Source organism: Paroedura picta, chromosome 1 (genome assembly GCF_049243985.1).
Source record: "Paroedura picta isolate Pp20150507F chromosome 1, Ppicta_v3.0, whole genome shotgun sequence".
Lineage (NCBI taxonomy): Eukaryota > Metazoa > Chordata > Lepidosauria > Squamata > Gekkonidae > Paroedura > Paroedura picta.
In genome coordinates, this window is record NC_135369.1 from 12,175,805 (window position 1) to 12,187,923 (window position 12,119).

Sequence of the window (12,119 nt, forward strand, 5' to 3'; positions counted from 1 at the left end):
GGCTGCATGTGGGGGAGTGGGGAATCAAACCAGGCTCCCTAGATTATAAATCTACACTCCTAATCACTACAGCAAGCTGGGTCATGGTCGTGCTGCCCCCCCCCCATGGCCAATGATGGGCTTGGAGGGGGTGGGAAGGGGAATGGCCTTGGGTGGGCATGTCCACAGCTCTGCTTACGAACCATATTCTGCATGATGGTGCCACTTCAGGGTTTTCTGAAGCCTGAAAAGTGTTTCAGGGGATTCTCAATGCAAAGAAAGTTGAGAGAGGCTGTGTTACAGAGAAAGTCAAAGGCAAACAGTGGCTGGGAATTATGGGGGTGGCATGGAGAGGTCTTTAATCATTCCTGCTCTGGCTGCAGACTTTGAATAATGCTCTTTTGGAACAACAGGCGGCATCTGTTTCAATACACACATGTTGCTATACTGAAGTTTAAAAAAATAACAGTTCTGCAGCTCTGGTTTGTGACTTTGGGAAATCCCCATGAGTCCCCGATGGCCTACTCTGCTTGCACAACACTTCTGTCAGAAATTGGGTTTTCATACCAACCTTCTTGAAAAGAGAACTGATTTTTGGAAAGGAAGACGACAGAGGCAAATTAACTGCCTTGCAACTGTTAAAACAACAAGACACAACCTAGGTATATAAGCCATGCTGCATCGTCTCTGCCCTTCACGCCATGGTAAAAGTGTGTGTGTGTGTGTGTGTGTGTGTGTGAGAGAGAGAGAGAGAGAGAGAGAGAGAGAGAGAGAGATGGGGGGGGGAAATCAGAACAGAAACAGCAACAGAGTAGAACTGGGAGAGTTCTGGGTTCAAATTCCCACTCTTCAGTTCACTTTGGGATAGTTCCACACTTTCTTAACAAGGATCACTGCAAAGACAGAACTGAAAAGGGGTGAACCACGTAGCATGCCTTGAATTCCAGAAGCAGGGCTGGTTAAAAACGTACAGGACAATAGAAAGGAATGGATGGATGGATGCTATGATAAGGAGGGCCGGGAAGGAGGAAATAGTTGCGAGTTTCCTGCATCCTGCAGGGGGCTGAACTAGATCACCCTGGAAGCCCCTCCAACTTTATGGTTCTCTGACAGCAATGAAACAGCACCCGCAACAGCAGTTCAGCTACATCAGACCCCAAAGTCCATCTGATCCAGCCACGCAGTTTCATTCTCCCCATGCCTCTAGGCGACAGCTTGTCTTTAGAGATACACTGCCTCTGCGCGTGGAGGTTCCATTAAGGTGGGAACTCGGTGCGATTCACGCCGCAGTAAGCACGCGAGGCGCCGGGGGTCTGCTTGCACGGGGCTACATGGTGCATTCGTGCAGAGGGACAGAGGTTGCTGCAGTCCCAGGCCTGGAGGCGCTTGGGGAGGGGTCCTTAAGACCCTGCCCTGCAGCGGGCGCCAGGAACTCTCTCCCCTTTGCCCCCCCCGCCTCCTCCTCCTCCTCCTCCTCCCCCTCCCGCGCAACTCAGCCTTACCTCCCTCCCCACCAAGGAACCGCCTCTATTGTGCGGGAGGAGCACCGGCACGCGCTGATGACGCCAGGAAGCCGGGGAAGGGGGGCGGAAGAACCGATGCAGCGACACGCCGGCCACGTGATGGGGAAAGGGCACATGGGCGCCGCGGGGAAGCGGGAGCCGCCATCTTTGGAGAGGGCACGGAAGGTTCCTTTCTCTGAGCGCGACCCCTTTTTCCCCTCCAGGTTGCAGCTGGCTGGAGAAGCCCTGCGGGGAGGCAGACCCTCGAAGGGGTGGCCAAGCGGGGGCTGTCTCCAGATGCCCGGGGACTACAATTGCCATGAGCCCCTGCCCGTTTGGCCACCTCTGTGAAGGTCCCCCTTCTCCTTTACAAAAATCACAAAACAGACATCCTGCCACAGCCCCTGGGGGTAGGTTTCAGCAGCCAGCAGAATGCTTATTGGATGCGCCCTCTGATTTTTGGTGCTTCAACTTCGACCTTGGCCTACCCTCTTCATTCAAACTTGGTTCTGTCACTTCAAGCCAGGACCTGACTCTCTGTTCTGCATTAGAGTATGTCATGGCAGTATGCCTGTTAATTTAGGCAGATTGTAATTGGGTGGGCAGAGGAGACTGTCCCAGCTTGTGGCCCTTTCCTGCATTGTGCAGGGGGTTGGACTAGATGTCCCTGGAGGCCCCCCTTCCAGCTCCATGATTCTATGCCTTCCACATTGAGATGCCAGTCCCCAGACGGGACCAGAGGATCCCTGGAAAATGTAGTTCATCTCCAGGTGACAGAGATCAGCCTCCCTGGATAGATTATTAATTATTATTTTTTAATTGGACTTGTCTATAATGGCTGCTTCAGAGGGTGGGCTCCACGGCATCAGACTCCATTGAGGCCCCTCCCTGCCCCAAATCCCCAGCTCCACCCCCAAAGTCTCCAGGTATTTCCCAACCCAGAGCTGGCCATCCCACTTACAAAAACCCACAATTTAGGACGTGGGGCACATGGTGGGAACTGCACTGTCCTGAACAGCTTTGTAAATCTGTATTGTTCTCACTCTTGTTAAATTCTTATCATCTTTAATGGTGTATTCCTAGTCCTATTGCATTGCTCATTTGCTGCCCTGATTTGCTTTGACCTGGATGGCCCAGGCTGACCTGGTCTTAGAAGCTAAGCAGGACCAGCCCTGGTTGACACTGGAAGGGGAGACCACCAATGAAGGACAGGGTTGCTACACAGAGGCAGGAAATGGCAAACTACCTCTGCTTTCTCTTGCCTTGAGAACTCTACAGGGGCACCGTAAGATGAACTTGGCGGAACTTTCCATACACAGGCTGGACGAATATCATGACCCAGGCTAGGCTAACCTTAGAATCCCTAAGAAGCTTAAAGCCCTAGGTAGTCCTTGCATGGAAGACCACCAATGAAGTCTGAAGCCTCTGTGCAGAGGCAGGCAATGGCATGCTACCTCTGAACATCTCTTGTCTCAAAACATTACTGGGTCGCCATAAATCATTTGTGACTTGAAGACGAGGTGGTTTTTCTGCCCCGTTTTTCCCTGCCCGAAGGAGTCACAAAGCGGCTTACGGTCGCCTTCCCTTCTTCTCCCCACAACAGAAACCCTGTGAGGGAGGTGGGGCTGAGAGACTTCTGACATGACTGCTCTATGAAAGCAGCTCTAACAGGACTGTGACTAGCCCAAGGTCAGCCAGCTGACTGCACATGGAGGAGACAGGAAATCAAACCCGGTGTGCCACATTAGAAGCTGCCATTCTTACCGCTACACCATGCTGGTATCTGGAAAAGTGAGCAGGGATTCACAAAAGTCGATTGCCCTGCCACAAATTTTGTTAGCCTTTTAAGGTCCTACTGGACTGTTGCTCTTTTCCGCTGCTACAGACAGATTAAGACGGCTACCCATCTAGGTAAGATTTCTCAGCATGATTTTTTCTTGACGCAGCTGAAGAAGCGAGCTGTGATTCATTCAACCTCACCTTGAAATATAAAGGTTAATAGAGACATCTTAAACACCTTTAAGATACTACTAGAATCTTGTTTCGCTACAACAGCGTAACACAGCTATGCCTTTGCAATAGTGCGTTAGAAAAATGAAGCACAAGGAAACACACAGCAGCCCTGATTAGACACCTGGTGCCTAGAGGGCATTTCCCCCCCACTATCACCTGTTCTTGAAGATTTATTTCCTTCTCTCTGAAAAGGTAGATTGCGGGGGGGGGGGGGGGGGAGGGTCTTCGAGTCACAAATTACAGTGACCCCGCAGTGCTATCAAGGCAACAGATATTCAAAGGTGGTCTGCCTCTGTCCTCCTGTCACAACCCTAATATTCCTAGGAGAAGCAACCCTGCTGGGCTTCCAAGAAGATCAGGCTATCCAAAGCAGGGCCAAGAAGAAGTGGAAGAAGAGTTGTTTTTTATATCCTGATTTTTATGACCCAAAGGAATTCCAAATTGGTTGACAACCAATGAGGCAGGTGGCACTTAGAGAACTGCTCTGTGAGAACCACTCTGTGAGAACAACTGTGACTGGCCCAAGGCCACCCACCTGGCTGCATGTGGAGGAAGAGCAGGAATTAAACCCAGCTCTCCAGATTAGAGGCCCCGCGCTTAACTACTACACCAAGTAAGACTACAGAATAAAAACAAGGCAGAATCGTACATCCAATGAAAGATCCAGTGGGTCTAGGATTGTAGAATCAGAAAATGCAGCATAAAAAGGAGGAGGGGAGGGAGCAATGCAATTAAAGAGATTGGAGGGTGATACTCTGAGAAAATTTTTGCAGAGATTAATTCACAGAACACTACAAAAAGAGCATGGGGGAAATCGAAGGCACTCCACGCATCCGATCAACGTGACCCCAACGATAGCCATCCACCTTGGGACTGGAGAACTGTCTCTGCCACAGATGATACTCAGCCAATTGGACTGGAAAGCAAGCACACCCCAACCTCTGACACAGTGAGCACCACTCAAACTGCCCTCACATGACAGTCTCCCCAGAGCAAGCGACAGATGCACAAGCCACCCTGAAACCTATTTCCTACTTCCCTGAAGCCACCAAGGGGATAAAGGGGGAGGTCCACGAGAGACTGTCACAGCAAGCTGCCTCATACTGGGTTAGAGGATTGATCCATCAAGGTCGGTTTTTACTCAGAGCAGCAGTGGCTCTCCAGGGCCTCAGGCAGGGGTCCTTCCCATCACCCACTCCCTGGACCCTTCAACTGGAGCTGGGGGCTGAACCTGGGACCTGCAGGCCAAACAGGTGTTACAACTGAGCCACAGATCCTCAATGGTGTGTGGGAAAGGAAATCTATCTCAGGATGCTCTGCCTGTGACGAATACCCAACTTCCAGCTGGGCTTGAACACCAAAAGCACATCCAGCCAACATGACAGCATCTGCACTAGGTATCAATTTGCTTCCGGATTCAATTCAACAGCCTAATGCAGCAGTGGCCAAACTGCAGCTCTCCAGATGCCCATGGACTACAATTCCCATGAGCCCCTGCAGGGAGATCTGGAGAGCCACAGTTTGGCCGCCCCTGTGCTACTGTTAATCCTTAAGGCTTTGGTGCCCTGGAGGTAGTCATGTAAGAGAATGAATACCTCTTCCCCTAGGACAGCTTTTTTACCTTTGCGAAAGCCCTAAAACAGGGGTAGTCAACCTGTGGTCCTCCAGATGTCCATGGACTACAATTCCCATGAGCTCCTGCCAGCAGTTGCTGATAGGGGCTCATGGGAATTGTAGTCCATGGACATCTGGAGGACCACAGGATGACTACCCCTGCCCTAAAACATTCTGTAGGCTTTGAGAGATCCCAGAGGTGGATTGATGATACAGAAGAAGGTTGGGAAGCAGAGGTGTGGACACGCCCACCCAGGGACCTTCTCCTTCCCACCCACCCCAGGCCCATCTTTGGCCATTTTGGGAGGAAGGTGCAGGTCGACATGACCCTATATCACCCAGTAAATGTTTAACAACTTTTAAAAATATATAAAAAATTAACTCCCACCGATTCCAGCAACCCTTCCAGGGCTGTCAAGAAACCCCAGGGTTTCATGAAACGCTGGTTGAGAAATCCCACCCTAGGAGTCTACAGAACCACAGAGACAAAGCAGCTGAACCCCCCAACACACACAAATACACACACACACACACACACACACACACACAAACACACCTGTTATCAGCGATGACAAGGTCTCTCACCCCCAGCTCTTGAATCCCCCTCTGAGAGCTAAGAAAGGCTTTTTAAATGAGTTTTTGCAAAGATTGCAGACGCTTCCTTTTATAATTGGATTTTAATCTCCAGTCGCGATTGCGAGGTTTCCCTTTGAGTGTCTGTGACAAAGCTTTCATTAACTGCATTTACTTGTAGTGGATTTGACTTGCGGTTATATTCTTTGCAACTTTTTGTGGGGCTTTCTGCCTGCCTAGACGTATTCCTTATCCCAAGGGCTGCTTCTCCTAACCCGCACTGAGCATAAGAAAGGCTGCAAAGACATACCTTAAAATCGATGAAACGAAAGAAGCTATCTTCAGTAAAGGATGCTGAGGATGAACATGGTTCTTTAGAGCAGGGGTAGTCAACCTGTAGTCCTCCAGATGTTCATGGACTATAATTCCCAGGAGCCCCTGCCAGCGTTTGCTGGCAGGGGCTCCTGGGAATTCTAGTCCATGAACATCTGGAGGACCACAAGTTGACTACCCCTGCTTTAGAGCATCTATTGGCCCTTCCTAACGCTGGTCACTTCCAGTGGAAGTGTTGCTTCCAAGGGGCGTGGCAGGCAGGCGTGGCCAGCTGGCACAATTTCCGGGGTTCCTTGAAGCCTGAGAAATATTGCAGGGGTTCCTCCATGTTCAAACCTGAACAGTTCCGCAGGTCCTGCAAAAAGGAGCTCCACTGCCAGGCATTTGGATGAGATCGACCTAAACCATCGCTTTCAATTGGTCCCCAATCCCGCCCCACCCCTCCTACTACAACTGCTACGAATCTGCCCAACCCCCAGGTCTCACTAAGGCTCCTTACAGTTTCCACCATTCTTTAATGTTATTGCTGTTGTTATACACCCTGCTGTTACTATAAATGATGTTACCTGTATCATTTCCTTGTTTCATGTAAACCGCCCTGAGCCTTTGGGGAGGGCGGTATATAAATACAATAAACAAACAAACGGTTGAAAAAGGCTGGAGTAGACAATATTTTCTTTGATTGACCAAGAATCTGATTCTGTCTAAAGCAAGCTTCATGTGAGATACTGTCACTACATTTTCCTCCGAGCAACGAGGGCTACTCATTTGTTGACCCACCAAAGCAGGTGAGAGATGCCAAGGTATGAACAGAGGCACACTACAAAAACACCCAACCCTGACATCCACCCTTGGTACACACTGAGCCACTGTTCCCCTGGAATGACAGGTGTCTTCACGATGCTGGCAAACCAAGGGAAACGCAAATCGGAATCATAGTAGACCCAGAAGTTAGAAATTGATACTAGAGTTCCTTCTGACTGCCCTTAATAAGTTCAGGATGTCACCTCTCAGGACTGGCAGCCGGAAACTCTGGAGCTGAGGCACAGAGCGTTCATTAAAACTGACAGCTAGCGTGACGGCTTGCGTTTATATTTGCATATTCATTCACACGGGATTACGACAGTCGGGGAATCTGTACGGCGCCCGGGAAACTGGGACGAAAGTCTTAAGCTCATCGGGGCGGCAGGAAGACAATTAGCGCCATTCATGCTACGATGGTCTAGACAGATCCTCTAATCGCCTCCTTTGAAAAGCAAGCATGGTTTAGGTTCACCTACTTTTGCTAAGTTCAACCGCAGGGCAGAGAAGAACCCATGCGGGTGTGTAAAGGGCCAGCGAGTTGCAGCTCGCTTATGGCAACCTCTTATAGTTTTCAAAGCAAGAGAAGAAGAAGAGAGAAGGTTTGCCATGGCCTGCCTCTGCAATAGCGACTCTGGACTTCCTCAAGGGTCTCCCATCCAACTATTGAATAGGACTGACCCTCCTCAACTTCTGGGATCTGCTGAGATCCAAGTCGCTGAGGCCATCTGGATCCATTAAGAGCAATCCTCCTATTTGATCAGGCTCCAATAAATTAGTCCACCTACTTCTGTTCCAGGCTCCTACCGTCCAGATTTTGATACAAACATCCAAAATACTCCAGCAGCTACTGACATTTTCAAGGCCTACTCAAAATATTCTAAAGGTGTTTAATATGTTGTATACTGCTTTGAGACAGCTTGCTGGGAGGATGGAATAGAAATATTTTCTCCACATAATATATTTCTGGTAAGGGCTTGGAGGAAGAGCTGGTCTCATGGCTTAAGTGCCACTCGGCGCTTAACACCCACTCAGAGCAGCTGTCCCGCCCTTGAGTGCCTCCTCCTAAAACCAGCTTACCTGTCTGTCCAGCATCCAGCCAATCGCCCTCCGTCCCCCACCCCTGACCACCCCCTCCTCCTTCCACTTCCCTCCGAGGTTCGGGGGCTGCAGATCCCTACGGTGTGAGAGCTGCCTGCAGCTTTTCCAAGTACAGGGGGGATGGGGAGGCCGTTCAGAGTTCTTCTACCCCCCCCCGATGTAGTGCCCCTAGTAATTAATAAAATACATAAATTGCCGGTTAAAGTGTCAAATGAGGATCTCAGAGACCAAAGTCCAAAGCCCCAACCTGCCCTGGAAGCCTCACTGATTGACCTTGGGCCAAGGTGGTATCCTCACCTTAACCTACCTCAGAGAGTGGAGATGAGGAAGAGCTGGGATTTTGTACCCCACTTTTTACTACCTGAAGATGTCTCAAGGTGGCTTGAAGTCGCCTACCCTTCCTCTCCCCACCACAGACACTCTGTGAGGGAGTTAAGGTTGAGAGAGCTTGGAGAGAACTGGGACTAGCCCAAGGTCACCCAGCTGGTTGCCTGTGGAGGAGGAGTGGGGAATCCAGCCCAGTTCTTCAGATTAGAGGCCTCTTAACCATGACTCCATGCTGGAGGAGGGGCAAACAGTGCTGTAAGCTGCTTTGGGCCCCCCACTGGAGCGGGGTATATAATTACCTCAATTATTAATAAGAGATCTGAAAACACCTTATAGGTGTTCTGATTATCTATAGAAATTTGTTGGGAGACTTCTATTTGCGCAATGTGTAATATAGTAATTGTAAAAGATACCTGAAGGAAGTGTTGACCAGATCTTTGTTGGTCTCCCAGATGCTACTGGACTGAAATTGAATGGTTCTGCTGCAGACCACCACGCCTCCCCTCTGGAATTTTTTGGCGGGTGCTGAGGAGTGTGGGTCCCATGACCACCCTTCAGCTGATCTGAGCTCTTGCCTGCCACTGGGACAGCAAGGGAAATCCCCAGGCCATACGGCTGTGACAAAAGGCCACTGAATTGCTGCCTCCCTTTATTAGTACTCCACACGGACAATTATTATAGTTGCTGGCAGAATGAATGGAGAGATTCTCCACAGGACTGGCTGCAAACAGGGGGGCCCCAATTCTATTAAGCCCTGCGATAGCATCCTTCAGTTTGGGGTGCGAGGCAGAAAGAAGAGAGGAGAGATTTATTACTATCCATGCTGGGGCAGACAACCAGGAGGCCTATCAGAAGGAGGGTGGGCAGCAACCCATTACCACTCCGTTGCAACTGGATCCTGCTCAGCTTGGTAAAGAGATTAAGAGCAGCAGCTTCTAATCTGGTGAACTGTGTTTGATTCTCCCGCTCCTCTGCAGGCAGCCAGCTGGGTAAACCTGGGCTAATCCCCGTCTTGATAGCACTGCTCTGACCAAGGAGTCCTGTCAGAGCTCTCTTAGCCCCACCCACCTCACAGGATGTCTGTTATGGGGAGAGGAAGGGATGGCAATTGTCAGCTGCTTTGAGGCTCCTTTTGGCAGAGAAATGCAGGGTATAAAAACCAACTCTTCTTCTTTTGAAAGTTCCCTTCATCAGAGACCGACTAACACGGCCACCCATCTTGATATATCTGGAAAGTGAACAGTGACTCCTGAAAGCTCCTGCCGGACTCTGGGTCTTCTGGGCTACTGCAGACAGACTAACAGTGCTACCCATCTTGATCTGGAACCCTTGGTAGTCTCCAAGGTGCTACCGGACTCAAATCTAATGGTTCCACTGCAGACCAAGCCACCTATCCTGTGAAACTGTCATATGCTCAGAAGGCCCTGTAAAAACCTTTGAAATACAAGGTTTTCTTTCATTAAAGTTAAGTGAGAGGCTCCACAGAATGCCTCTTTGCAGAAACACAGCTCCTCCCTTCTTCCTCTTCATTTAAAAGGGTAGTGTCAAGGGTTCAGGTGGGCATGGTCTGATCTGAAAACAAAACAAGCATGCTTCTCTCTTCAGCTCCCCCGCTGGGAAGAGAGCCAAGGGAGAAAGGATGTCAACAAAATATTGTTGTACATGTAAGCGACAGAATATCAACTGAAATGCATACAACAGATCAGCCTGGCCACTAACCTTTCCGCATCTCCTCTCTTTGCTTCCAGGTAGCAAAGGAGAAGGTTATGCCTCTCCCTCCCTTTGTCTAAATTAAAGGGGTGGTCAAACTGTTGGCCCTCCAGATGTCCATGGACCACAATTCCCATGAGTCCCTGTCAGCAAATGCATAGGTCTAAAACATGGAGCATGAAGGGGGAATAGCATAAATAGCACTGGTTTCTTCCCTATGCGGCTGAGTGCCAGTATGAGAAGCACACCCACGATTCCCTCTGGTTACAAAACAAGAGCACCACCACTCCCCATGCCCCTCTGCTGATTCCAGAGCAAAGAGGCCCAAACTGCAGCTTTCCAGAGGTCCACGGACTACAATTCCCATGAGCCCCTGCCAGCAGGAATTGTAATCCATGGATCTCAGGAGAGCCGCAGTCTGGCCAAGCTGCTCTCAAAGCACGAAAGCTGACACGCTTGAAAACACCGACTCCTTTCGGGGCGCATGCGCGCACGGCGAGCGCCGCGCGGCCGGTCTGCGCCTTCCCCAGGCCGCGCACGCGCAAAACCACCCGGCTCGTTCCCGTGCCTCTACTCGGCCCGCTCTGCGCATGCGCGGCCCGGAGCTGCGCTTTCCCGCTCGCCTCCCCTCCTTCGCCTTGCGCGGGCTCCGCTGTGCAACCGGCCGCGCCTCCCCGGCCTGGCCTCCGAGCCCTCCTTACCCGCTCTGCCCCTTCCGGGCCGGGCTCCGTGCTGCACAAGGCGGATGCCGAGCCCTCGTCTCCCTTCCCGACGGTAGCCTCTTTCTCTTTTTCCTCAGCGCCGCCGTGCTGGGCGCCGAATGAGGACGTCACGCGCCGCGCGACCGGCAGGGCCAGCCACGTGACCCAGAGCGTCCTGGCGTCACGTGGTTAAAGAAGGCAGGGTGGGCGTGGCGACTGAGTCTCAGCCGTAACGCCATTGGTTGGTTTCTGTAATGAGAGTTGTAGATAAATCGTAGTCCACTCCGGGATACACGAATGTATAATAGTATTTACGATATAATAAATTTAACTGAAATAAATTTCACTGGCAGTCTTCAAGCAAAAGTTGGAGACACACTTTTCTTGGATGCTTTAGGATGCTCTGGGCTGATCCTGCATAGAATCATAGAACCATGGAAGGGGCCATAGAGGCCATCTAGTCCAACCCCCTGCTCAACGCAGGATCAGCCCTAAGCATCCTAAAGCATCCAAGAAAAGTGTGCATCCAACCTTTGCTTGAAGACTTCCAGTGAGGGGGAGCTCACCACCTCCCCAGGCAGCCCATTCCACTGCTGAACTACTCTGACTGTGAAAAACTTTTTCCCCCTTATATCTAGCCTATATTGTTGTACTTGAAGTTTAAACCCATTACTGCATGTCCTCTCCTCTGCAGCCAACGGAAACAGCATCCTGCCCTCCTCCAAATGACAACCTTTCAAATACTTAAAGAGGGCTATCATGTCCCCTCTCAACCTCCTTTTCTCCAGGCTGAACATTCCCAAGTCCCTCAACCTATCTTCATAGGGCTTGGTCCCTTGGCCCCAGATCATCCTCGTCGCTCTCCTCTGTACCCTTTCAATTTTATCTTTGTCCTTGAAGTGAGGCCTCCAGAACTGTACACAGTACTCCAAGTGTGGTCTGACCAGTGCCGTATACAATGGGACTATGACATCTTGTGATTTTGATGTGATGCCCCTGTTGATACTGCCCAAAATGGCATTCACCTTTTTTACCGCTGAATCACATTGCCTGCTCATGTTTAGTTTACAATCCACAAGTACTCCATAGTGCAGGGGGTTGGACTAGATAGCCTGTGTGACCCCTTCCATGATTCTATGATTTAATCGTTTCATTACCATGCAGCACATTGGTATTGTTTTACGCTGTTGTTACCCGCCCTAAGTCATGGCTTACAATCTTTTCGGGTAGTGAAAAGTTACCCGCCCTAAGTCAACCAACCAAGAAAGGCATGGTGCAAAAATATTTAAAATAAATTATTATTGTTATTGTTATATTGTGGTCCTAACAAGGGAAATCAGCTTGTGAGTGGGTGGGCAGAAGGGATTGTGTGCATTCTTGGCTCTTGTGGGCCTTTCTTGCATTCCCAGAGAAATGCTGATTGCCACTTTGGGGTCAGGTGAATTTCTTTCCAGTCAGACTGGCC

At 50.3% G+C, this 12,119-nt stretch overlaps 1 protein-coding gene across 2 annotated transcripts in view; it reads right to left on the reverse strand.

The window, feature by feature from the left end:
• The window catches only part of ADAR (adenosine deaminase RNA specific), a 55,071-nt gene extending 44,250 nt beyond the window's left edge, over positions 1 to 10,821 (reverse strand). Inside the window, exon 1 of one of the 2 annotated variants that reach the window (XM_077321811.1) lies at positions 10,655 to 10,821. The gene's annotated coding sequence lies outside the window, so the exon portion shown is untranslated. Of the gene's footprint in view, positions 1 to 1,481; positions 1,502 to 10,654 lie in introns of those variants that run through there. The other variant, XM_077321820.1, reaches the window with a different exon arrangement.
• Between the last annotated feature and the right edge of the window lie 1,298 nt (positions 10,822 to 12,119).